This window comes from Aythya ferina (genome assembly GCF_964211825.1).
Source record: "Aythya ferina genome assembly, chromosome: 3".
NCBI lineage: Eukaryota > Metazoa > Chordata > Aves > Anseriformes > Anatidae > Aythya > Aythya ferina.
The window spans coordinates 77,502,234-77,529,209 of NC_140298.1; the positions used below are offsets into that span (position 1 = coordinate 77,502,234).

Here is a 26,976-nt window from a genome sequence, read left to right on the forward strand (position 1 = left end):
TCTCACTATAAATCTTTTCTTCCTCTGCCCAAAGCAAGTTTCCTTGTTGTGACTGACCAACTCTAAGAAGAGCCTGGACCTCTTTTTAGTAGGCCCATGGATGTGGTGGAGAGCTGCCATGGCAATCCCACCTTGGTCTTGTCATCTCCAGGCTGAATGGTGCCACTTCCCCCAGCCTCCCATCACACACTGTGTGCTGCAGCTCCTTAAATCACTCCGTGGCCTCCCAGCAGGCCCCTCTCTTCTGCAGTGTGGTGGTGCTGGGGCTGCAGCTGGATGCCTCACTAGTGCTGACTTATGAGATGTCTTCTTAAATCATGTGTGCTATAAGTGCCCTATTAAGAGCAAAGTGGACTGTGCATAAACATGAATATATGAATATATTATGAATATATTGAATATATTCTTTCTGTTGTTGTGCATAGTTGAGAGATGGACCAGGAATAATAAGCTAGTGAATTAAAGTCAGAATTATGTTCACTTACAGGCTGCTAAAAGCTGAATAACTAGTCTCCTGTCATACATAAACCATATACACAGAGGATGGAAAAGCAAGAATACCATTAAGATGCCTGAGGTTTGGTTTCATAGCACACTGAATCCAGAGGTGACCTTTAGTTATAATCAATGTGATATCCTTTGATATACATTGTGCCAAGGCTTCCTTCCCTTGTTTTATCTGAGGTTTGATCTTGGTGATACCTGATGCAGAATAATGTGCTGTCAGTCAGCCTGCTCCGATAAAAGAAATGCTGGCAGACATGGTCCTAGAGCCAGCATAACAGAGACCCTCATGCTAATAAACATAGTCAAGTTTTGTGCAGACCAGCATTGGTGGGAGAAAGGGAGGAGGATGAGCACTGGTAAAGTGGCATGAAACTGGGGAGGGAAAATCTGCCTGTCTGAGGTGAGGCAGTATGGTGCATGCAGTGGTCATTCTGGACACAGAATGGTAGCTTTCAAACACACTTGCTTCTCTTTAGGCTTGTCATCTCCTGCTGCTAACATCAGCTATGCTTTTGTTGTTGTTGTTATCGCTACTTGAAAATACAAATACTGTGTTTTCATGATGGGTAAAATTGAATTCTCCTACTGACAGCAGCAAGAGTTCTTGCTGGGGGATTGCAAAGCAATCTGTTCTGTGGATGGGGTATGCAGAAGGTAGGACTGGGATTTAATGATTTCTGCTTTCTTTCTCGTGCTCTTTGCAGAGATGCTGTTGTTCAGAGGAGAGCTAAGAAGCACAGCCCTAACCCTCAGGGAACACCTTGAGCTGCAGCTTTGTGTGGTCTGCATATTGCAAGAACAAAACATGAAGAAAACCTTCTTCTGTTGTTCTTCTCTGCCTCCTTAGGGATTGGATGTGATTTATGGTATTTCCCTGGGGCTCCTTGCACCTCACCTCTAAAAGCCATTCATTCAGCCTTTGGCAAGCCCTAGTGGGGCAGCAGATTGCTTCAGCTGAACGTTGATAAGCAACCACACAAGCTGTGGCTAAGGTGGCTCTGGGCTTCTGTCATCCTTTTCCTTCTAATCATGTTTTTTTAAAAAGGGATTTAGTTTTGGAACTGCTGACTTCGGCACTCACATCTATGCTGATAGCTTTATTTATGCAGATGCAGCACATAAATTGTCGTGTCCTGACTGCCCAGTGTCAGGGATGTCTCTGTAGACAGGAGAGCAGGTGTTATTTCTTTGAGGCATTTGACTTTTAAATTTCCTCAGTATCACCTTGCTTGAAAGAGCACTGCTTTAGGAATTGATTTCTCCAGTTGCTGCCCTTTCAGAAGGGCAACCTGCAGCACTGCAGGGCTGCCTCTGCAGCCACCAGCGGAGAGTGGCAGGGTTTCAGGGATGATCAAAATGGAAAAATCTGTGTGTTCATCTCTCTGTATGCTGCAAAACTTCCATTTTAACATTTGAGTAGAGTTCAGCACAAGTGGAGGGGTCACACAACTTCAGTAGGAAGACAAAATTGATAATCTTAATGTCCTTTTCTTATTGAGCTTTTTCAGTCTTTAGAGCTCTTTCTCATTCTCTCAGTTTCTTTGAAATCTGAAACTAAACTGAATGAACAGTTAATGGGGTCTTTTCCCATTTTCATTTGAAAACAAAATGCCTTATTAGCCCAAAATACCCTTGTAATTTTCCACTTCCAGATTCTCCTTTATGCCTCTCCAAAATCAGCAGACCCATTTGACTTTTCCTTGCCACAGAAAGGACTTCCCATCTGGAGGGGACTGCTGTAAGGCTGGTTGGGGAAGGTCTTGTATACCAGCTTCTGGAGGTGGAAATCAAAATTGAAAATATTTTTGGTGATCTTTTCTTCATTAAAAATGTGATGTTTTGCCTTGCCACAGCACCAGCCTGCCAACACCAAACTAGAAACCTCTGTGTGCTGTGCTGTGCCATGCCAGTACTTGGGTGTCCAGAAAGAAATGGATTTACCTAAATTAATGTTGACTGAATAATTTGGATGTCTCCGGTGTGGAAGGGGAGGGAAGTTTTCTATTTGAAGTGACACAATGGGGATTTCATTTGTAAGTTGTTTTTGTTTGTTTGTTTTTTAATTTTCATGTTTTCCTGCAGAGTATGAGAACAGTTGTACTGGATCAGATTAAAAGGCTATGTAGTGTACAGTGTCTTGCCTCTGACAGACGTCAAAAACAAATGGATTGGAAAAAGATTATCAGCACACAACAGTACTTCCCTCTGTATATTCTCCATTTGTCCAGTGCTCAGCAGCTCATGCTTACTTGAGCCAGATGCAGTATCTTTGTGTTTAGTAGCTGTTGATAGATTTTTGCTCTCTTTCTCTTGACCTTCTCAACATTATTAATTACCTCCTGGACCCCTCAATCTTCTCTTTAGATTGAATCCGGTTTTCAGGTCCAGGATAGATTTGCCTCAGACATCCAGACGTGGCTCCATAGTGACACCTGCATGACATCAAGCATGTTTGGTCCTGGAAACAATCAAGATTTGTTGCTTATCGTTCCTGTGGATATCTGAAATGCTAAGATCATGTGCAATGGAAACCAAACCATGCATCTGTGGAGGTGTGGGAATTTGCAGTGTTGGTTTCTGACAGATCCTGGCCAAGGATCAAGAGATTGAGAACGATAGCCTGTCTTTTCAAAGCCAAGCCTCACTGCTGCCAGATTCATATTTCTTTTCATGGCACTGCTACCTCCTCGATGCCATCTGCCAGCTGTTATAATTATTTCCTTGTCACTCGCCCAGCTATCACCACTGCTTTCTTATCTACTCCAGGTATGCAGGTACATGGCTGGTACTTAACAGGGTAAGCAGTTTTGGAGGCAGGAGCATTGCCTCTCAGCACACAAAGAAGTACTGAGGTGAGGTGGGCTGTTATGCACAGCGACCACCCTTCAGATCATCTAGCTGCTCTTTTGATTTCAGAAGGTGTGCATTCAGACATCCCAAAGGAGTTAAGTAACATAGGAATTCATCACAGCTCTGGAAGAAACCAAAATGATCCTGATGATTCCTAAGATCTTATTGAGCAGGAGCGTAGAGCTCCTTAATGTTGCATTTGAAGACGAGAAGAAAATGTATGTTTAACAAAATATTCTAAACTTACATCATTAAAATCAAGCCTGACTAGAGTAGATGATTTTTACATTGTGTCATTCAGCCTATGTTTGTAGAGCCCCCACATGAGAAGTGCAGATAACTCAGCAGGTCTGCAGTCAGTAATTCAGTAAGTGCTTACAGTCGGAGTTTTTAAAGGAAGGATGCTTACTGAGGCCTCTTGCTGTAGAGAGACTTGTTTTTGAAAATTAGTTTTCTGTTTCTGAAAACAACCTTTTTCAGAATGCTCATTCCTGAATACTGCAAACAGATTTTAAATATCTCAAGAGTCTGAAATACTTATGAGTAAGTAGTAGTAACACAAGGTATTAAAAAGGTTTTTTTCTCTCGGCAGCTGTGAAATTTGCTTTGAAGCAGTAGAGTGCTCTTTGGTTACGCAAGTAACTGGTAGAGGAAGGAGCCACAACTGTAAGTGGATGTGGCTTAAGCATAAGATTAACCTACCTATCAACTGTAGACATCTTTGTTAAGACTTGATAAAAGCAGAACTCATGAAATACATTTTTTCCCCTTATTTCACTGTAGATAATGCTCATGACACAAATTGTGTAGCTTAATAGTTTGCAACGTGAGATCAGAAATTGAATTAACCTCTTTTATCTGTTCTGATGTAAAGCCTGCATATTTCTGTCTGGAAATGGTAAAAATGTGGAAATTGATAAGCTGCATACGTTTTTGAAAGATAAACTTCTAAAATGTGGGTTTACAGTGTGCAAATCAGGCCTGCCAATATCCTTCATGTTCAGCATAGGCTGAATGAGGAGAAATAAGTAGTTGTGCTTCTTCTTAAGATTCAGAGATGTCCTAAAGGCAGAACTCTCTGATGCTGGAAGCCCTCTCTTTGAGTCCTGTCCTGACTCTGAGATCCTGGAAAGTCTCTGCCTTCAGACTTCAGTGTAAGTTGGATCTGGTACTCAACCCATGTTAACTTCATATCTTTATTTCTTTAACATAGAAGCCTCTTTTTTTTTTTTTTTTTTTTTTTTTTTTCTTCAAAGCCTCCAGGGACTATGTAGGTACACCACTGAAGCTTGCAACACTGACATCCAGATCAGCATAACTATACTGGGTCAGGTGGGAACTGTGATAAAGGATTTTTTTGCATTGGAGAGACCATGTAGCAACTTCTCACAAAAAGGATGGTGGAATCTCTAAAACTGCTCTGCCTGCATGTTAAAGATGCTCTGTAAAAGCACTGCACAGACTGAATCCACACCATATTTACATATTTTAGAGGAAAGAACAAGTTGTCCTCTCTTGCAGCCGAAGAGATGCTGTGCTTGCTGTCATGTGAGCAGGCAGGAAGCCTGCGAAAGCTCTGCCCCTAGGCTGAAGTGTTGGTCCCTCGCCTGCTGCAGGGCTTTACCTGGCCAGCAAGCCTGTGGCCTTCCTTAGCTGGCATAAAATGCCTTTTGGCAGAGACCAGCACTTTGGAGGCTGGCTCCTAATAAGGATGCAAACTAACCCGAAGGCATAATGAGCCAAATGGTAGTTATGTCGAGGGCTGAACTGTGGGGGCCTCTCTAACAAGCACTTCATTAACCTGTTGTCTATCAGCTAGCTCTTTTCATGTATGATGGGACAGACATGTCTCCTCTGGGTTACTTTTCTCCAGTCTACAGTCTGGACAAGGAGTGGATGCATGTGAGAGGTAAGTGTTCGGAGTTTCTTTCACCCCTGGTTCCAAAAGAAGCCGGAGTTAGGAGTGGAGATGCTTTCACTGGCCTAGTTTGGTTCTGATTCATTCTGAAAACAGAGCATGCTCTAAAAACATAAGAGCAGCTATAATATGACATGTCTTCTTTTGTTGCCATGTCAGTAACCTTTTACATTTTATCTGGAGAATGACTGTGAAAGGCCAGGCTATCTCAGGAAAACAGTGGCAGGTTAGTGTCTGGAGAGTGCAGTGACATTTGTCATGACTTTCCATGATGCGTGAATCAGACATCTGGGTCCTCAAAGCTACGCTCCGAGTATTTGTCATTTAGCACATTCAAATCCCCCGAAAGTTCCATTTTACTCTGAACAGGTCAAATTATTTGTGAAAAGACAGAAGTGAAGGGGGTGGGAGTGGAGAAGGAGTCCTAAACCATGCACACCAAAGATCTAAAGAACGACACAAAAAAAAGGGATGCCCCCGTACTTTGGGGAGGGCTAACCAGGTGGCCTGGACATACCTCTCGTTACACCTGCCAGCTGGCTCCAGAGCTCTGCACAGTGCTGCTTTTAGCTGTCCTGGGAATGCGAGTTGGGGGCACACACATGTGCCCAAGATGCAAGTCCCAGCTGCCAGAGGGAGCCTTGCATGGGCTGGCAGGTCACATCTGTGCTGCTCCTGGTTGTCTGCTCCTTTTGTCAGGGACTGGTGGCTGTCACACCCTAATATTGCTGCAGCCCTTCAGTGGTATGGCTGGAGAAGAGGAATGTGGGCTCTGGCTGGTAGCAGCAATTCCTCTGACATTTCACAGTTGGTAAGTAAGTAGTGGTTGCTCCTTCTAAATCCCGGGTAAATGAAAACCATAAATCCTCTGTTAGGAGGCATGTCTCTGTCCTCAAATGTTCTTGAGGCTATTCAGACAGCTTCAGGCTGAGTTACAGCAGTGGGCTGAGCTGGTGCCCTTCTTCCTCAATGCTTTAGAGGGATGTTGTTGTTTTTGATGTTTTTCAAGTTTAAGTCAAGGAAAAAAAAAAAAAAAAAAAAAAAAAAAAAAAAAAACAGCAACCAAATCCCAGTACAACATCAGCATCATCTATCACAGGATGAAGGCAAATCCTGTCAGAGAAGCCAAGCTCTGTCTTTGCTTTTTGCTCTTCTCTGAGGCACAGAAAGCGGAGGGGAAAAAAGTGAGCAACTGCTTCTAGGGGATAGTACTGAGGCTCAGAAATTAAAACTGGGCTAGGAGAATAGAGTCTTTGACATAGGTGCCAGGGAGGCAATTCTGAAAATGAAAGGGGAACTGACTGACTTTGTTTGTTCCACAGTTCTAGTTTTGTTTGCTTTTTATGGGCCAAATGTTTATCATGCCAATATCATTTCACTGCAGTTTTACACTAGTACAAAAGGAAAATATGCTATCAGATAGTAGTTTGATGTCTGTTCTTGTACAAATGAATCTTTAGCAAGCAATTTATTATAGTTATTTATTCTTCAGAACATCAGGGGATAAAAAAGTCACAGAGTAGAAGTACTTACATAAAGATTGTATTTCTAAGACAGCACTGGGAAAAAATAATAAATAAATAAATAAAAGGTGCAAGTCATGTCCACAGTGTGATATTTGATATTTGAAGCTCATATGCATAAGGACAGTATTAAAGAAAGACAGCCTTATCAGAAAGTATCAGTTTAGCATGCATTGCAAAACTACAGTACTGTTGACTTCTACAGTGTTCCTGAGTCAGCTGCATAGGAGTGGAGTTTGTGATCTTGAAGTCAGCAAAAGCATAAAATGATCTGCTAGAGAAGGTCATGGAAATATTCATGAGGTGTTTTGACCTTCACCTTTCTTTGTGGTGATCCCTGATTTATAAGTGAATATGGGAAAATAATGAATCAACATATAATGTGGTATCCTGTTCCCTAACTGTTTTTTTCCTTGGTGCTGGAGCAGGAAGTCCTCCCAGGCTGAAATGCGTGGTAAATGGTTATTTACAGCTAAACTCTTTAAGGTCGAGGGTAGACTTTTTCTTTGTGTTTCACTATATAGATTACATTGTTGCCTTTAAACTAAGGATTTGGGAAGGATGGGGTTTTAGTTTTTTCCAATAAGCTGATAAAGCCCAGGAGGCTATATGCAGCTTTATCACTTGCTGTAACAACTCATTTGCACTTTCCTGAATTTCCCTTGCCACTTATCTTTACAAAAGGTAACTGATCTAATCAAATTATGGTCTTTGATCCTCACCAAAATCAGCGCTTCTCTTCTGCAGTTGATTCCAGTGCAGTTTGAAAACTGTATTCGGGCCATGCCATAGCTTGAAACTCAGTTAACTGTTAGTGGCTTCTTAATTTTGATTTCAGAACAAACGTTTCTACCTGTTGGGATCCATTGTTCTGATGAAGAATAATGCATCATGCCACAAGACGAGTCAGAAGTGCAGCTGAATAAATTTAACATCCATGCTCTATGAGAGCAGATGTGTAGCCCAGCTTCCTTCTGCATAATAGAGCTTCATGACCACCTATGCTGGTTTCTGAAGTGCTGCAGATAGCACAAATACCTCATACAGCTTTCAGGTATTGCATGGCAACATCTTGGGGGAATTACTGCAGAACTTCATTTGTACAAGTGAACTACAAAGATGATTGCTTTTCACCAAATTGGCACTTTAACTTTAATGATGTGTGTTAACATTCTGCTGCAAATGTTTACATATCAGTAATTCCCTTTATTTTTCTAGCTTCAAAACAGCCAGCAGCTTAGTTCTATCTCTGTTCCTTGTTTTGGATTTGGAGCACACCTGTAGGAAAGAGGCCAACAGTGTGCTAAAACTGGAGGCAACTGAAATTTTTTCCTATCTAGGCAAAACAAATACCTTTTTATGGTTTCACATTTCAGTTGTGATATGTGCAAAGTGATATAAAGAGGTGCTTATCTTAATATCTGCCTTATATATATTTGTCCTAAGTACTAAGCTACTTTATTTATTATAAAAATCTTGATAACATTCTTAAAAGTGAAAAGAGCAATTTTTTTTTCTAAGTGGTCATCTAATGATTTAGGAAGTTAATCAGTCCTGGATACGATTGTCTCTCTGGGAATGAGTTGTGGAAGCATTTTTCAAATCTATTTCAGTGCACAGTCACCCAGAGGAGCTCAAATACTTCGTGTGCACATTATCTGTTCTGGTGGGTCAGCACTGAGAGAATGGCAAAGGGGGGACAGGCTTCAGCAGGCTTAGTAAAGGATGTCTCCTTACCTCCTTAGGCTGATACGTTGTCTACTCATGATGTTCTTACACTCATCTCCAGGATGAATGTAGGAGGAAGAATTTCTAAGCAAATTTGTTACTAGTATTACGGTAGATAGATATCCAGCTATTGTCAATCAATGGCATTGGCAAATTCAATGGCTCTTCTGTTCTGAAATCATGCCTAATAAAAGAGAGGCACTGTCACAGCAAGTGATTACAGCAGTGACTTACTTGAAAAATAAAATATAGATGAATGGAAGGTGACAAAGATGGAAACCATCTGAACAGAAAGTCTTTTTGAAGGAAAATTAAGAAGTGGTAGGCTTTCAAAATGCAGTGATAATTGGGATAGGATCAAATAAGAAATAGCAGGGCTAACTTGCTGAGGCTGGTTGAACTTTGTGCATGGGTTATATGCTGGAATTATTTCCATCTGCCTTTAGCAGTGGCTTTGCTAGAATAATGAAAGGCAGCAGGCTGTGGAAACAGGCACAGCAGCAGGCTGCTAGGGCAGAGATAAAAACAAACCAATTAGAAACAAAACCACACAAACATCAGCAGCTTCATCGGTGCATTGGATGCTGGATGTGTCCGGAGGGCCCATGGCAGAAGGCACTTCAGGAAGCTGTGGTGCCCAGCAGCCTGCTCTGCAAACTGACTGCAAAAATCATTTCCTTAAACATGCTTTGCTTCAGGATTTTTTACCCATGCAGAGGAACGCAACTCCAATCAACCGAAGTAAATTGCAAGCTGTGAAAGAAAAAAGGAAGAGCTGACAAATTTTCTGCTTTTTTAACACTTGAGGGGAAAGCTGGAATCCTGGAAAGCTGAAGAGGCATTACAGTGGGAATGTTCATGTTTTATTTCAGCTAAAATTATATTCTCAGAAGTCACAGTTAATGTTCAAGGGACAAAGTGCAACATACCATTTACATGCCAGCTGTACTTCATTGTTTGTCACTCTTTTCAGTACAGAACCACTGCCCTTCTGCCCTTTTTATATTATACTCATTTTTTAAACTGATAAATAAGTATTAGGATTGAATGAAGGAATGAGAAGATTATAATGTACAGTTTCCATTTTTGTTATAAGAGGGCATCTTCTTGGTAGAGAAAAGAACCCTCTATCTGCAGTTTTCCAGGAGCCTGTTTCTTTAAAAAGATGTTTTCAAGATTGATTAGTATCAGGTGTGCCAAGCCGTCTGATTTCAGTGTTACTATGGTGATAACTCTTTTTAGATAGGATGTCAGAGACTATAATTGCACTTAAAAAAATCCTGTGCACAGTATGATAACCTGTGCGGAAATAGTCTACAGCCTCACTCAGACTGAGGTCTGTCTGTGTGACTTTGCTGACTGTGAGTCACCAAGATTACATACCGGTGTCTGGAGGAGATTGCTGTCCCCTCTCCCTTTCTGTGTGACAGACAGGCAGGATCAGCTCCACCAGCCTAAGAGGAAAGACAAGACTTTCATTTCGACTGACATTCCTCCAGCCCCTTTTGAGTCTGTGTCTTTCTCTGTGTCTCAGGCTACCAGATCTGCCCCAGAGGTGCTCTGGTGACATCTATGTGGCTCTACTTATGTCCACCTTGTGCTAGGTCCTGTCAATAAAAGTGTTTACTTCCATGTTAGCATCTCCATGGTTGCACTGCGGACATGGAAAGCCCAAAACTCCCCCTTCTCAAGCCTTCCCCAAATCTCTGACCGGTGATTAAAATTAAATTACCTTGCTCTTCAAAATGTTTCTTGCTAACACTTTGTATTTCATAGGCGCTAGCACTGCAGCCACAGATTTGCCTTTTCACAGTTCAGCCAGCAGTAATGTTACTCTTGTTCATAAACTTTTAACTTGTGCCCCTAACCCTGCAATTGGCCTTCTGCCTGCACAGTGCTTGTCTTCTGGCTTGATCTTTTGGATTCCACAGCCTGTAGATCCTGGACTTCTGCTTCAAGCCATTTATAGTTCACTTGAAGAATAATAGCTTATTAGCTTGAATTCTGCATCAGTAAGATGGAAGGAAAAGAGGCAGGATGGTAAGAAGTGAGGAAACCATGACATGGCTTTGTGGTCAAGAGGCATAGGGTGAAGAAGCCGTGGCATCAGACAGTACCATGCCTTTCTGCCCCAATTCCTCTACCCCACTCTGCTTCTCGGTAGCTGCAAGGAGCTCTGGGCTTGGTCTTCCGTGGTTGCCCATAGGCAGGATGGGATGAGCTGCAAAGTGAATCCTGTTTTTCATGACTTGGGATTTCATTGCCCTTGTGGTCTCCTCAGAGGGTTTGGGCTGTAAGCCATGACTGCATGTCTGTCAGCGTACCAGCTTGGTACAGGAGTTCAGATGTCAGGGAAAGGTCCACTGATAGAAAACATTTTCCTAGAGTTTAATAATGCCAGAAACTTTTCTGATGAAAGCTTGAAAATTCCTGCAGTTTTAGTAAGGCTCGATCCTTGCTTTTAATAACTTAACTGCTACTGTTGTTAAGTAACTTCATCTCTCTCCAATGTCTGTAGAAGTCAAAAGTAGTCAGGATTTTTTAGAGATAAGAGTAGAAAGGTGAATATTTGGACCTCTTGTTTCTAGTGGTCTCTCTTAAGCCTGTGATTGCTATTTTGAAAGATAAAATTAGAAAACATGATCAAATAAGCAATTATGGCCCCAGCTGTACGGCTTAAGTATGTGGTTTTAAGCATCCAACTACAAGAATTAATCATTTCACTGAGTGCCTTGGTGGATTGGAGCTATGTGGTACAGTGAAGAATAGTGCTACAACTTTGGAGTAAAAATGGCATTTGATTTGATATTGCACTGCAGTTCAGTTCATTGATTTGACATTATCCCTTATTGTGTTTGAGTTGTCTTTTGCCAAGCAGAAAGTGGTCTCTAATACAATAAATAGATGGAATATAGTTAAATAGCTAAAGGTGAGTGATGTCAGCAGTCCTTTAACTCAGCTTTGTTCTGTCGCTACTGTATTATTAGGTGTGTGCCCTTCAGCCATACTCAGCTTCTGTTAGAAGCCAGAATTAGTACAGGGGTCAAATTCTTAAACTGATCTCTCCCATTGAGTTTTAATGATATTCATCAATGAATTTGAGATCAGTGAGCTGTAAGAAACACATTCAAAGATGGAAACACTCAAACCAGTCCCTAATACAGGCATCAAGCTGTTTGAAAAATTAAATATCAAAAGCAGATAAAGAGCAAAAGAAGGCAGACTTGGTGTAGCATAGAGTACAAACACTGGTATGGAGTCTGAAATCTAAGGGGATGGTAAACAAGAGCATCTGTCCTTTCAAAGACCATTTTTGTCAATAAAGATATAATAAGCATGGTAATTGGCTGCTTTGCATATAACTGTATAAATGAGACTGGAAAATGCCAGCCAAGGCTACTACAGATCGGAGAGTCAAGCACTGATTTGTTTGGCATGAAGTGAGAGCTTCCACAGCTGTTTCCTTACTTGAGAAAAAAGCGACACAGGAAGTGACTTAATTTACTAATTATTGCCTTAGCCCTCACATTTTTACTTCAGTTTCCCTGATTTCTTGCTTCTCTCTGGAAAAGGCTTTTTCCTCTGATTTTGCTGTGTTCCTCTATGTAATAGAAACACACAACAGAAAACCATCTGGAAACTAGTCTCGGTGCCAGCCCCATTCAGAAGAACAAAGCTGATTTTTGATGCCTGATTTGGAGTATCAAATGCTCTGCCTAACAGAAAATCTGGTGCTATGCCCAGTTTTGGAAGGACAGAGGCTCTTAGAATGCAAAGTCATGCTGCTTCGGTTGATAGCTCCCTGGCTTTTGCACACCTGTGGCGGTGAGCAGTTCAACCTGAAAACTCTTTGTGACTGTGACCATCCTAATCCTGCTTTGTGTGTTGGCTACAAGGAGATAAACATACTCAGCAGAGCATGCTGGTGGCAAGGAAGGTGTAATGAAATACCAGGCTGCACTTGTTAGACTATGTCTGGAAAGAATGTGTCCAGCTTTGTCCTTACCTTACAAGCAGGATGTTGATAAACTGGAGCAGGAGACCATCAAGTTGAGGAACATTTACCCTATGGAGAGAAGCTGAAAGTCTGGGGCAGGAACAACCTGTAGAAGACTTTAGGGGGATCTCAGACTGGCCTTCCTATACGTACAAGTGATTACTGAGAAGATGGAACCAGGCTCTTTACAGAGTTGCACAGCAGGGAGGATAAGAAACCACAGTTATAAACTAGAACCGGGCAGATTCTGACTGGAGGTAAGGAAAAACTTTTCACCATGTGGGCAGTTAAGCCCTGGCACAGGTAGCCCGGAAAGGTTGTGGAGTCTCCATCCTTGGAAAGGTGTCTCCATTCTGGGACATATTCAAAACATGACTGTACAAATCCCTGAACAAACTGCTCTGAATAGTTGACCCTGCTCTGAGCAGAAGATTGAAGCAGATGACCTGAGGTCTCTTCCAACCTCAACAGTTTTTCTGTTACTATATATCACCAAGTTTTCAGCCGTGCTTTATCCTATGCTTCTGGCTCTGTCCCAGATATCTCCTCCTGGCTGCATGTCCTATGCCACTCTTAGAGGTCTACCACTAATGCAAAATATCATTGCTGATCTCCTCCAGCTGAGCCTAGGCATGATAAAAGTTGTGCTGTTTTTGAGATGTTGACAGACTTTTTCTTTGAGAAAAACCCTACCTTGTCTCCATAAAAGAGGTGTTTAACCAGGACATGTAAGTGGTTGACCAAACAGGAAACTCTTTGGTTTGAAATGATTGCTCCTTTTTCTTCCCCAGGAGACTGACATTTTAGGATATCCTGAAATTTGTTTGTTTGATATTCAGAAACAAGCATAAGCAGACCATGATGTCTGAGAAACTACCAGAATTTTCTTCCACCTTCCCCCTGACCCCTGCCCTTTCTTCTTGTCTCGTTCACTACATCTACCTGTAAAATGTTCAGCAAAGTCATGTAGGATACCTTGCTTTTCTTTAATTAGGCTTTTGAGTTGTCCCGGAAGTGGTGACCATAATTCATTTTCATATGCAGAATTATTTTATAAGACTAGACAGGATGAAGTTGAACTAGCTTGTGTTTTTCCTAATTATGTTAATTCTTTCCTCCCTTCAGCAGACTTTGGGAAAAGCTCAGAAAGTTCATGTTTTTTTTTTCAGCAGCAAAGTTAGAATCCATACAGAATGGGAAGAGATGAAGACATCATCTAAAATGTACCCAGGAATAGCCTGAAATAATGACTTGATAATAAATGTGAAATATAGTTAAGAAAATTGCAGAATTTATTTTCTTTCCTAAAATGAAAGGACTCAAAAGTCAGATTTCTAATGTTGATTAATGACACGCAGTGCTTCTAAAATTATGATGAAGTATATAATAGACACTTTGGGACATTCTTGAATCTTTGATAATGCATCTTTTCCCCCCAAATGTTACTTCTGAAACTGAAATTTGCTAGACTGGCTGACAGTAAGGAGAGCAAAGAGTCTCTCCCAGAAAACATAGGGCCTCAAGTAGACAGGTAGGTAGGTTCATGAGTTTGTCTATTGAAAGTTGCTTTGTATCATCTAGTTATACGTGCCTTGACATCTTGTCACCACTGTTTTCCTAGCAGTTGCTGAGTTCAAATTCAGTGATTAACTTGGGATGTGACTGAGAGGACGTGGTCCTCTTAGTGCTTTCTGTTTATATACTTTTTTAATACTTTTTTCTTTTTCCTACTTTGCCAATATAATATTGGCAATGCAAAGCAAATACTCTTTCAGAGAAATACTCAGCAGTTCCTTGGTCAATGCTTTTAGTGTCAAGTCTTACTTAAATAAACACACAGTGGTTTTACTTTAATTTTGTTTTGGTTTTACTAACAGCTCATTTCTGTGAACGCTTTTTTCCCCATCCATTTGAGAGATAATTGGAAAAGAAGACATGTAAGAATCCATGATTTGTGGGGACGAAATGAGCACAGTCATTAAAGGACTCTGTTGGAAATTTGGGGATTGTGAACCTTGCACTGACACCAAGGGCTTGCTCTTCTTGTATAAGAATCAGTCACTGCATAAATTACAGAAGCAGTCTTTAGGCTTCAAGCATAATATTTTCCCTCTGTGTTTCAAGTGGTAGCCTGACTAATGAGAGCCCTGACCCCAGATTCTGTGACATATTTATTTTTTTCCCTTAAAAGAAGCATTGCATTAGATGTTAAAGTGTGAAGATGGTGGCAAAACTTAGTTGACTTCAAAAAGACAGAATTTAATTTAGAATACCTCCATTATCTTCTGCACAGTGGAAAGTGCTGTTGCTCAGCTTATTTTTTTCCCTAGTGAGCAAAGCATTCACCTAGGAAACAGAAGATGAAGCCAGTTTTCCTTAAGAGCCCTAGGTCTCCTCGTCTGGGCACCTTTTCAACAGGACAGAGCTCTGCTTGGTGATTTGAAGGAGTCATTGCAGAGGTGATTATTTCTTCATCTGATGAAGTTGCTGGTGAGTAGATGGAGGTATTTCCTGGCAACCCAACTTCCTTGCAATGGGTAGAATCCCTAGGCATGCCCTTCTCCCAGCTATTATCAGTTGTTTAGTTCCAGGTGCCTTTCCTTTCATGTGTGAGCTTTGTAGATTGAAGTGGTTTTCTGAAGCATCAAGTCTTTGTAGATGCTTCAGCATCTACTTACATGGTTTGGTTTCTTTCTACCTTGCAGGACGGGTACCTCAAGTATTGTGGCACCCATCTAATGTGTACACATGCTCTTTGCTGAAGAAGGAGGAAGAATCCAGTCCCAGATGTTGCAAAGAATTGTGGTCTGTGGAACAAGAAATGAGGCAAGATGGGGTCAGGGACAGTACTGGACCTTCATAGTGACAGTCCACAAAAAGCTTTTGCTTATGGCTAACAGTGAGCTTTACACCCATCTTTATTCACTTTAGAGAGAAGCTGTTTCTTTTGTTTGGCTGGATTTTTTTTCATCAGCTGTAGTATGAGCCTGAACAGTTCCATATCCAGACAAATTTAGAGGGATTTATTTTCATCTTTAGTCACCTTACCTTAATAGCCATTGGAATGGCATTTGGAGGAAAAAGAATTTGGATGACATGTCTTCAGACACTGGTGTAGGAGCTGTACATCAACAGCAGTATCCATACCTAATAATACAAAATAAATGCTAATTACAGATAACCTGAAAAGGTCTTTATATGCATTGGTAAGCATTTCATCTATAAAAATAGGAGCATTCTGGACATCAATTATGTATCTCATAGTCTAATTTTAATTTCTTTACAGACTTTGTACAAGATAGCTTGGTTGGCATATAGTAGTACAGACTTAACTGAGCTTGAGCAACTTAAGTTGAGAACTTTCTTCATCTGTTTAAAAAATGACTAAGTACAACTTCTTACTATGGAAAAAGCCAGCAAGGAAAAGTCTCAGCAGTATTATTTGGAAAATAAGTTTCTTGAAACAAGAATTGTAAAATTCTTCCTTAATTAGTGATGGTATGTCAGAATAGACTTTCCACAGCCCAAACATCATGTTGCTTGGGAGATTCTGAATGCTTTCAGCATTGCAAGACCAGTGAAGTTTACCTGGATTTACAGCAAATAAAATCTGTCCTTATACAGGTAGAATGCAAGCTTGCATTAGAGCATCCTGCTATTTATGAGGAAGCTGTTAGATGGATAATAGTTTATCTGGCATCAAGCCATTTGCCAAACTTCTAAGGGTGAGACTGGTTGCTGAGTCACAGTTTCAGCAACTGCAGTAACAGCTCAGAAAAAATTTATCCTTTAGCTAGTGAAAACCCTGTAGAGCTGAAAAGATGTATTATATGTATGCTTTTGAACTTTAAAATAGAAAAGAGAGAAGCCATCAACAGACCTTTTATGTGTGCGTGTTGTTTTCTTCCTCTCCTCAGCACTTAGGTAACTATAAAGCAGCTAAAATCAACACATGAAATGTCAAGTTTGAAAGGGCATGTGTGCAAAGAAAGTGTTTCAGGCTGAGGATGTGGTTCAGAACACTGACTGTACCAACTGTTTGTCCAGTAATATAGCAACTGAGTTAAAAACACGATTTTCAGGCTTTAGGTAAACAACAAATTTGGAATGGGAGAATGTTTTACCCTGAGAAAACATTTGCAGTTCTGTGGTTCCCTAATGACACCAGGCACGATTTACTGAAGGAGGTGGTAAGGGAAGGTATAAGGAAAGAAAATAGGTTGAAAGGGGGACTAACAGAGCTCTAGCTATTACATTTCCAGAGCTGGGCTATGTATGTGTATCAGCATGATGGCAACCATGTACTTTTCTGCTCCTGCAGCACAGGTAGGTGTGACTGTCATACATGCCATTTACTGTTTCCCTTGACTGATGCTAGTCCTTTCAGATTCTGGATCTTAGGTAGACCCCCATTCCTGCTGTTTTACAACTATACTAGTAAAATAAATGAAGCATATCTCATAACCAGTGTCCAAGAATAGTTATGTTGCTGAAGTTTTCTGGATTATGTTAATTAAGCAAAACCAATAACGTAGGCATAATTGACAAGCACAAGAAGAAAACTAATTTAACAGAGTGCTAAAAGCTACAGGGAAGACTGCAATTTGTCTTGTAAATGTATTCTTTTTTATTGTATCAATTCCTCTTGCAAAGACATTGAGGTGGTGGTGGAGAAGTGGTACAATTGATTTTGCAGCATTTTGAAATACAATATTCTCTCCATAACAAACTCCTATCTACTTCAAAATGCTGATCTTTGAATTACTATTCTAGTAACTTCCTGGAGAGTAATTTTTTATGACTAGTACCTGCAGTCAGGGTTTTGTGCTGGGTTTGTGCAGAGTTCCATGAAGTAATGCCACTTAATCTGAAAGTCCAGAGGGAAGAATGGTCATCTCAGAGAGAACATAAGGAAGAGAACATTATATTGGGAAGTGCTGAATTCTTGGGTAGATCAATGTAGACTTAATGTGGTTTTATGGTATGCTAAAATAAATACATAAGTGATTTGAAGGCTAATTTAAAATAACTGTTTAAACATATAGTTTCATTTTTTCTCTTCTTTTTATGTCTAGATTAAACATTCAAAATAGAGATGACAGTGCACAAAAGGAGTATATATCTATGCAAATTTATTTCTATTTCTGCTAACTGATTATGGTACCACAGATATCCACTAAAATATCCCATTATAAACAAGCTCTTTTCACTTTAGTAACTAAATAATTGGCTGATATGCACAGTTTGTGGGATGATCCTGATCTCAGTTGCCCTGGTGTACATCCAGAGGAGCTTAACTCCTGTGGCATTGCTCTGGATTTACAGCAGTAGAGTTTTACTCAGCTTGGGTCCTCTGTGTCAGAAGAAACCTATCCAGTGGTTAATAAAATCCCATCACCCCTTCCACTTGTGTGTATTTGACCCTTGAAAAATGTCAGGTGGAGACTCTCTTGCCGCTGTACAAATGGTTGAGTCATTTCCTTGATTGAGAAGTTTGTTTTTCCTCAGTGTTCCTTTTCTTGTTTTTCCCTGCTGACACACTCTGCACACAAGAGCTTTTTTATTTGTACAACATCAAGTTGTTTCAGCCCTCCTGAGTTTTAAAAGCAGCGAGTTTTTTCCATTGGCAATTTGCTTCTCCGGTAGCTGTGAGATGGCAGGTTATTTTCAAAGGGGTGGTGGGAGCCAGAGCTACTGTTGCCTTCCTGAATGTCCCTCGCAGTGACTGCATACAGCTCTACCGATGGCTCTCTCCTCTTTTTAGCTCATACCTAGTCCCTGTTCCAGAAGGACCGTGCCGTGGGACTGAAGGCATACATGAACCATGAACTTTAAGGTACTTTGCATTTTGGAGAACACAATTGGGCAAGATCAGCCAACAGACTGATCTTGAGGTAACCCTCTTCCATGCTGACCATTTGACCATGCAAATCAGCTGACAGCTAATACAAACTTAAGCAATGTGGTTATTTCCAGGTAGCTTTCTTGGCTGCTGTGAAACTCAATGTGTACATGCTGGAATATCTGTTGTTGTAGACATTTGATGCCAATTGGGTGGGAAAGTATTATTTATCTCATAAATGTGAAAGCAATTTTTATGCTACAGTGTTGTCGTGACTGCCTATTGACAGCTTCTGAGTTATCACTTCTGATAGCAGAATGCTGTTGAATAGACACAGCTTGTTTCCTTAACTAGCATCTAGGCAGTAATTACTACCTTTGAAGTGAATGTAGCAGCACAGCAAGTGAGGAGAGTTTGCCTCTTTTAATGGAGGATGGAGAATTCATTCTAAGACCCTGTTATTAAGGACTGAGTGTAGAAAGCTTATTTTTGTACCAGAAGTGACCTAAATGGAAATGCTGAAGCCCAGAAGTCTACCTGTAAGGCAGACATTCCTGTATGTGGATGTGTTGTTATATATTTGAATGGTGTTCAAGTTTTCTTTCCCTCTTGGCCATAATTCAGCTTTCCCTTGGCATTCTGCTGCAGTCAGTTGAAAGTCAGAAATTGAGATAATGTTCTAGTTGTTTCTCTGATACTCAATATCCCTTCTTGCTGTCCTGTGAGTAGTTATGCTCTCATCTGCTGTATTCTACCATTGTGTTCTCTACCTCTTGTAAGCTTTTTTTTTTTCTTAATAATATTTTATGAGGTTTCATAAGTGTCTAGCATTCCTAATGAGTTGTGCTTGTCTCCTTATCACTTTGAACAAAATAAACAAGCAGAAAAGAACCCTTTTATTTAAAATTTCCTAGCCTTTCTGATGTTCTTCTGTTTGCTGGGTTTTACATACATGTGATCAAGAAGGTCTTTTTAGTCTTTCTATCCCCTCCATTGAAACAGCAGAGTAAGAATCTTCTTTAGTATATGAATGTGGTTAGATTAAAAATAAATAAATAAATAAATAAAATAAAATAAATAAATCACTTCTAGATTTATATTCAGATTTTGTTCTTTGGCCATGCCTGTCAGTGCCTTACAGAGTTCTTGGCAGAGCAGTACAGAAGTACGGTACCCACAATTTTTCTGTGGAAGCAGTTCTTCCTCCTTCAGAGAGGAAGAGTGTTTCATGAAGTGAAAGGGGGGAGAGCCACTGCCCATGTGGCCCTCCAGATGGAGGCTGTCAGGCCTGTCCTGTAGAGACACTTGTATCACTGCAAGGCTTTTGGAGCTCTCTGTGACAGAGGGAGCACTGGCCATGAACAGCTCTGAACACAAAGCAATGTGTGGGCTTGGACCTGGCCTATTGGGTCTCCACACAGTCTTCATGAATTTGATGGACTCTTTACAGTTTGGGATGGGTGTTACAACAAATCCATTTTATTTTATTTTTTTCCTCAGTATGAATGAATGAACAAGACTTCTTGGAGGGATATTTGAAGAGATTTCTATCAACTCTCTCCTAAACCTTTGTTGTGTTGAACAAATCTGTACTGGTTTGGTCGACGCTATAAGGAACAGAATGTGACCTGTGGTTTCAGAATAAGTGCAGCATGCAGATCTGTGGAAGGGTCATGACTCTTTGTCTGCATCCAATAAAATACAGAATTATTTCTTAAAAGGGGACAGGGGGAAGGTTTGAGGAAAAACTCAAACTCATGAATAAAATAAACTTTGCAACTGCTTATTCTAAACTGAGACATAAAATGTGGCAAAGAAGATCAGAGAAAAATGTCTCCCATGGCCCCTGTAGCCTTTTGTAGCCTCTTCAAGAACAAGTGGGGAAAAGCCAGTTGCCTGAAATGCCACCATCTACAGTTCTCTACCCAGATTCACATAGGACTCCAGGAGGGAAGTGTAGGTTTCTACTCATCTCCAGTGCTGACTGGAATCTAGAAAAACAAAATCCACCATCTCTAAGGATGTATGTTCAATGGGAAAACAAGGCAAGCATCCTTCATATTTTTGACTTCTCAGAAAAGGTCTTAACACAAAGTAAATGCAGAAGTATGTAAAACAAGAAGTAAATGTTTGGAGTGCTAGAACAACGTTAAACAGAACACCAGTTATACTAACACAGTTATAATTTCTAGGGGGTTGTTTTGAAAAGCTCAACTCCATACTTCTGCAAACAAAACTCCCTTGGAGTTCCTGTGAGGCAATGCAATTAGGTCTGTGTGTTTCTGGGAAAGATGCATCTTTGTAGAACGTGTCTTCCAAAAGTGCCTTTGTGTTGGTTTCAATCTGTCTAGAAACAGAAGTTTTGCTTGGTGATTGTGCCTATCTGTTTTCCTCTTTCCCTGTCTGCTTAATAAGACAAAATGGGGAACAATCCTCTTCTGAGGGATTTGCATTAAAAAAAAAAAAAAAAGAAAAAAAAAAAAGAAAAAAAAGAAAAAAAAAAGATTAGTTTATACTGTTGGGTGTCAGGCTGTAATATGATCATGCTTGCAAAGCTAAAAAAGGAAATGTTCAGAGCTCATAGAAATTTTAGAAGATGTCATTAGCTTAGCAGATGGGAAAATTTTGTTTGAGAGCATTCAGCAGTTCCCGATCTCACACAACACGTTACACAGGTATGCACTTCAGCCAGCTGTGTGGAGGATGCAAAAGCTTCCAAGTAGCTCACAAGGGTGGTAATTCCAGTTTAACATAAAATGTTAAGGCTACTAAATGTCAGCACAGACAAGCAATCTGTAGCCACCTTGAAAGTGTTTCTTTCAGGCAGTCATTCTGTAGCATCAGAGCACCTTCAGCTAGCGAGTCAAACGGCAAACGCAGTGTCTGTGGTGAGCTGCCTCCATCTCAGTAGGAAATCCCACCCAATTCTGCTCTGAAGAGTGAAACACTTGCTCAGACTGGCCTTGCTTGTTAATTTTGCTATGGCTTGTGGGAGAAAAGCTCTGGTCCGATATGTCAAAATTAAGCCCATCTCTCACTCAGAATACAGCAGACAAAAAATGTTAAATTGATAACAATAAAAACAAGGGAAAAAGCTGACTGTTAAATTTTTATAACCAAAAGATCCAGATAAATAGGTATGCAGGCCTGCAAACTAAAGTTATTTGTATGACAGATAAGAGCAAGACTTTCCCTTATGCATCAGTGGCCCACGTACATTAAGAAAGTTAAACAAAAGTTCTGTTCTTGGTTATGTTCCAGCTAAAAATAGCTGAAGGATCTAGCCACGTTTGATTCATGTCATTTATAAAAGCACTTTTTTTTTTTTTTTTTTTTTTACTTTCTCCCCTCTCATCTTTTAAGACGTCCCATTTGTACTGGTTGTTTGCATAGCCTTGTTATCATTTGGGATATAAAAATAGGTGGGTTTTGTTTTGTTTTGTTTTTCTTGGTTCTTATTTAAAGCATTTTATACAGGTGTTTTGGTAGAAGGGCATGTTTACTGAAGGATCATTTACCAAAATGGAAATGACTCTTTGAAAGCCACCTGTCTTAATTATAGGTAATTTTAATTGAATTAATTTAAAACACATTAATTCAACCATGTGGAAATTATCTGACTGGCTCAGTACATACCGTAGAAATGGCTGTTTGGTGTTTGTTCCTGAACAACAGGCAATAATCTTTGGAGGTAGAGATCTGGTTTTAAGAGTTTACTTTTTTTTTTTTTTTTTTTTTTTTTTTTTTAAGGGACAATAATTCTCCTCAATTACTGAATAAGCTCAGGCAGACCATAAAACCTTCTCCTTAGTATATTTTACTGGAAGTTTGATTGAAATATGTCTATTTTCTTGAGCTACTCTATGACTGCGAAGCTCTAAGATAGTAAGGCTGTTTAATGTCCTAGAGCAAGGGCATTGGAGGGTAATAGAGATGATTCATGCTTTCATAAAATGGAAGTATATTGAAAGGCTAAAGAAATTAAACCAAATGAATCCCAGGTGTAATTCCACTGACTTGTTTAGCCTTATAACTAGTATGAATTTCACCTATTAGGCCTATTCTCTAATGGAAAAGAGACACTCTGAAATAGCATGAAAGTCAGGGAGTTTATAAATCGCTGTGATCAGTCATATCCTTTCAGGAAAAATGCAAAGAAAAAAAAAAAAAAAAGGAGTCATCTAAATATAGGGAGGCAGGAGCAAGTAGAGTGCTGCAGATAAAACCCTTCACCTGAGCAAAAAAGTAATCTCAAATAAATTGCAAAAAAAAATGTTTTAGCGTGTACTGTGGCTAATCGTATACCCTACTTGTTTCCACCTTTAGTCCTCAAGAGATTGTTGGTTCAGGGGTATTTTCTTCATTTATTTGAAATTCAATTTCAGCAGTGTTGTTCAATGGGAGCAGGCTGTACCCGGCTCGTTCCCAGAAAATTTAGGGACAAGATGTTCTCAATTATCTGTGCCACCGTACTAGCCTTTCTGTGGAGGTTTAGATAATGTTTAGGTGTCTGATCCACTGGAGAAGACTGCTGTCTCCCAGTCTGAGATGGACAAATCTGACCCTGTGATCCATTCCTGAAGGTTACGGAGCATATTCCTAGTTCATTCCCCTTTCTGTACTGTCAAATTTGAATGAAAAGAGCAGAAGACTTCCAGTTAGATAAAGTTAAGCACATGCATAACTAACTGCAGGATCAAAATGTAAATTTATACTATCAGGGTATATATTTCAGTGAATTATAATTGATTTTTTTTTTTTTATCAGCACATTAAAATATTCTGTAAATAAAATTAGGAAGTCTCATGAATCAGGGTCATTGTTTAACTTAATTATAAGGCTAAAGGCAGACACATTTCTCAAATCTCAGCCTATTTTCTTGGTGAGTTACCATAGAATGAGGCAGATTTTTTCTATCAGAAATTTCACTAAAATAAGTAAACAGGATTGCTACCAAGACTGAACAGGTATGCTGTAGAGGATACATGACTGATTGGAATTATATTAGAATAAACATGATGTGTATCAAAAAGTGAAATTAAAATGATAAATTATTCATTTGATATTGAAGAAATATTATATATGAAGTAAAATATGTGCTAAGTCATAAATAGAGATTGAATGCAACATACAGAGCAGGGGAAAGAAGTGGAACTGATGATCCAGATTTAAAATACAATTTTAGAAGAGGGTGAAGAAAAGCAGTTCAACACAAACTCTCAAACTGCAAACTTATGTCCTATTGATTTTTTTTTTTTTTTTTGGTGAATGTTAAAGTCACTGAGATGTCAAGCACAGCAGTAAGAGACTTCAATAACTCATTAAGGGGTGCTTCAGTGCACCAGGGTCACTTGCAGCCCAAGGTGAGCTCTGTTCTCTCTGTATTAGAATTCACATATCAAGCAGTTTCTTTCTTCTGGGGCTTCCTTAGAAGTCATCAGATTACTGTGAAAAGCACAGCAACATGTATTGGTTCATGGGTTAAAAACTGGCTGGATAGCCAGGCCCAAAGAGTTGTGGTGAATGGAGTCAAATCCAGTTGGACGCCGGTCACTAGTGGCGTTCCCCAGGGCTTGGTACTGGGGACGGTCCTCTTTAATATCTTCATCGATGATCTGGACGAGGGCATCGAGTGCACCCTCAGTAAGTTCGCAGATGACACCAAGTTAGGTGCGTGTGTCGATCTGCTCGAGGGTAGGAAGGCTCTGCAGGGGGATCTGCATAGGCTGGACCGATGGGCTGAGGCCAGCTGTATGAAGTTCAACAAGGCCAAGTGCCAGGTCCTGCACCTGTGGCACAACAACCCCAAGCAACACTACAGGTTGGGAGATGAGTGATTGGAGAGCTGCCTGGCGGAGAAGGGCCTGGGAGTATTGGTGGATAGTCGTCTGAATATGAGCCAGCAGTGTGCTCAGGTAGCCAAGAAGGCCAACAGCATCCTGGCTTGCATAAGAAACAGTGTGGCCAGCAGGGCTAGGGAAGTGATTGTCCCCCTGTACTCAGCTCTGGTGAGGCTGCACCTCAAGTACTGTGTTCAGTTTTGGGCCCCTCACTACAAGAAGGACACCGAGGTGCTCGAAAGAGTCCAGAGGAGGGCAACGAAGCTGGTGAGGGGTCTGGAGAACAAGTCTTATGAGGAGCGGCTGAGGGAGCTGGGCTTGTTTAGTCTGGAGAAAAGGAGGCTCAGGCGAGAGCTCGTTGCTCTCTATAGGTACCTTAAAGGAAGCTGTAACGAGGTCTATTCTCCCATGTGCCTGGTGACAGGACAAGGGGGAAGGGGCTAAAGTTGCGCCAGGGTAGGTTTAGGTTGGATATTAGGAAGAACTTCTTTACTGAAAGGGTTGTTAGGCATTGGAATGGGTTGCCCGGGGAATTGATTGAGTCACCATCCCTGGAGGTCTTTAAAAGACATTTAGATGTAGAGCTTTGTGATATGGTTTAGTGGAGGACTTGTTAGTGTTAGGTCACAGGTTGGACTTGGTGATCTTGGAGGTGATTCTGTGATCTTCCTCCGAAGGCAGGCTGAACCAAAGTGATTTGGTAGAGCTTTCCAGCACCTGTGTTGGCCTAAGGATGTGGTTGTGAAAAAGTTTACAGGGACAGAAAATATATTTTATTAATTAGGAAAATGTCTTTGCAAAATCTTTTGGATATAACAGCTCTCCTTCAAGCTAGGATGGCTTTATAGAATTATCCTACAATAGCTCACTTATATTTGCAACATCAAGGACCTTTTACTACCCTTGAACTGAGTTAATAAAAAAATATTTCACTACCTAAATAAACATTTATGAAGTTGAGCAAAAACATTTTGCTTTCCAAAATCCTGTCCACTAAAGAAAGCTAAAAGAATTATTCTGGTTTGGATTTCCAGCAGCATTTGTGAGTGAAATAGAAGAATATTTCAGGAAACCCAGGCCATTTGTGGGTAGAAGAAGTAACTGAAGCGAGAGTAAGAATAAATTATGGCGGAAAACAGTTATGCGGAGCTTCATGGTGAAAGCAAAGAACTTGAGTCAGTAGAAACCCTGAGAACCTAGTCTTGTAGCCATCACCCCAACACTTCACTCAAACATCTGAGCAGCTATCAGACTGATATTTGCTCTTTGTGAACACAGTGGAATAGGTGCTAGCACCAACAATAAGCACTAGTGAATTATTTGAAGTTGTCAACAGCTTTGCCTTTGATTTGGTTCTTAAAGAAACTAGACAAATAATAAAAACTTGAAAAATGCTAGATTTAGAAATACCCTAATGACAACGACAAGCAGGCTTTGTTGCAGCTGTAAAGAAAATAAAATTAGCTTCTGGTACTTTAGCAGTACTTTGATTGCCCAATTAAGAGCTGAAGGTTAAGCTGACTTTGCTTTAAATGTAGTATTCAGACCCGTATGAGTAATTAGCAATGAAATGGTTAATTTCTCTTCAGGATTTTCTTTTTTTTATTTATTTATTTTTATTTTCTTTCCTTTATATATATATATATATGTATATATTTTATTTTTTCCTTCCTTAAACAGACTGCTGTGAGTAATTCTTGGTATCGAAATAGTGACTTCTCTTTCTGTGTGCTTGGCACAATGAAGCCAGAATACAGAAATGAAAAATTGAAATAGGCAAGTTTTACTTCAGTCAGAGAAGAGTGGGTGCTTGGATTTGGTTACACTTCAGCTCTTTCAAAGTGTCCAACAGAACCACAGCATCACAAGAAAATGATGCTCTCCTGTGTTCAGGCAAGGAAGTATGAAGGTGTGCGGTGCAAAACTGGCTAAACACAAGAATTTCCATGTCAGTGAGGTGCTACTGAACCTGAACAGGGAAGAAGCCCACATGTAGGACACAGAGTTCTCCAGGTGTGATTCAGACCCATCTGAGGTTGGGTCTAGCATTGCCCATATGAGCACTGCCTACATCTTTTACACAATGTATACCTATCTGTTTATTGGAATTTGCCTGAGTTTCATGACAGTAAACAAGGACAAAATGTAGCCTTACACTGATCTTTTAAAAGTGCTCATAAACCAATCAAATCAGTACTTCAAATCTTTGTTGTTTATCAAAAAGCTAAAAGATATAGCTTGTAAGTTTGAAGGAGGAAGAATCATACAAATAAGATATGATTATGTTTTTCAGTATAATTATGGAATGTTACCTAGCCATGACAAAGATAATAAAAAAAAAGTCATCTGTCATTGGCATGAACGAAACAGTAAAATGCTTCTGAGAGCTTTCCTTGCTTTTTCAGTGAAATAGACCCATGTTTTGAATGCTTAGGGACTTCAAAGCCTTTTAACCAGGTGTCTTGCTGTAGGCTGTTACCACCTACTACCTAGCTGGAGAGAAGCACTGAGTTTCATGACAGCAAGGTAGCTCTTTCACCAAACCCACTTCTGCCTCTGAGAGTCTTGGGGAAGTCTGAATGTGAAGCAAACAGGGACTTTTTGCCCTGGTAGGGAGCTGGTGTGCGGAAGCTCGCATTGTAGCTACTTGTTTTGAGGAGTCCCCACAACATCAGGGGTCATTGAAAATACTGAATCTTCAGTTAAGAAGACATAGCTTGTGGCATGTTAAAGTAGTGTGTTAAACTCTCATGTGCAGACTCTTCAGGTTT

The 26,976-nt window shown here is 40.2% G+C and overlaps 1 protein-coding gene across 8 annotated transcripts in view; it reads left to right on the forward strand.

Annotated features, from left to right (window-relative positions):
- Positions 1-26,976, forward strand: part of PKIB (cAMP-dependent protein kinase inhibitor beta) — a 56,162-nt gene that overhangs the window by 14,375 nt on the left and 14,811 nt on the right. The window contains exons 2-4 of one of the 8 annotated variants that reach the window (XM_084515667.1): positions 14,854-15,013; positions 15,229-15,349; positions 18,288-18,359. The exons of 3 other annotated variants lie outside the window; for them this stretch is intronic. The gene's annotated coding sequence lies outside the window, so the exon portion shown is untranslated. Of the gene's footprint in view, positions 1-5,243; positions 5,267-14,853; positions 15,014-15,228; positions 15,350-18,287; positions 18,418-26,976 lie in introns of those variants that run through there. 4 more of the 8 variants (XM_084515666.1, XM_084515668.1, XM_084515665.1 and 1 more) reach the window with 4 other exon arrangements.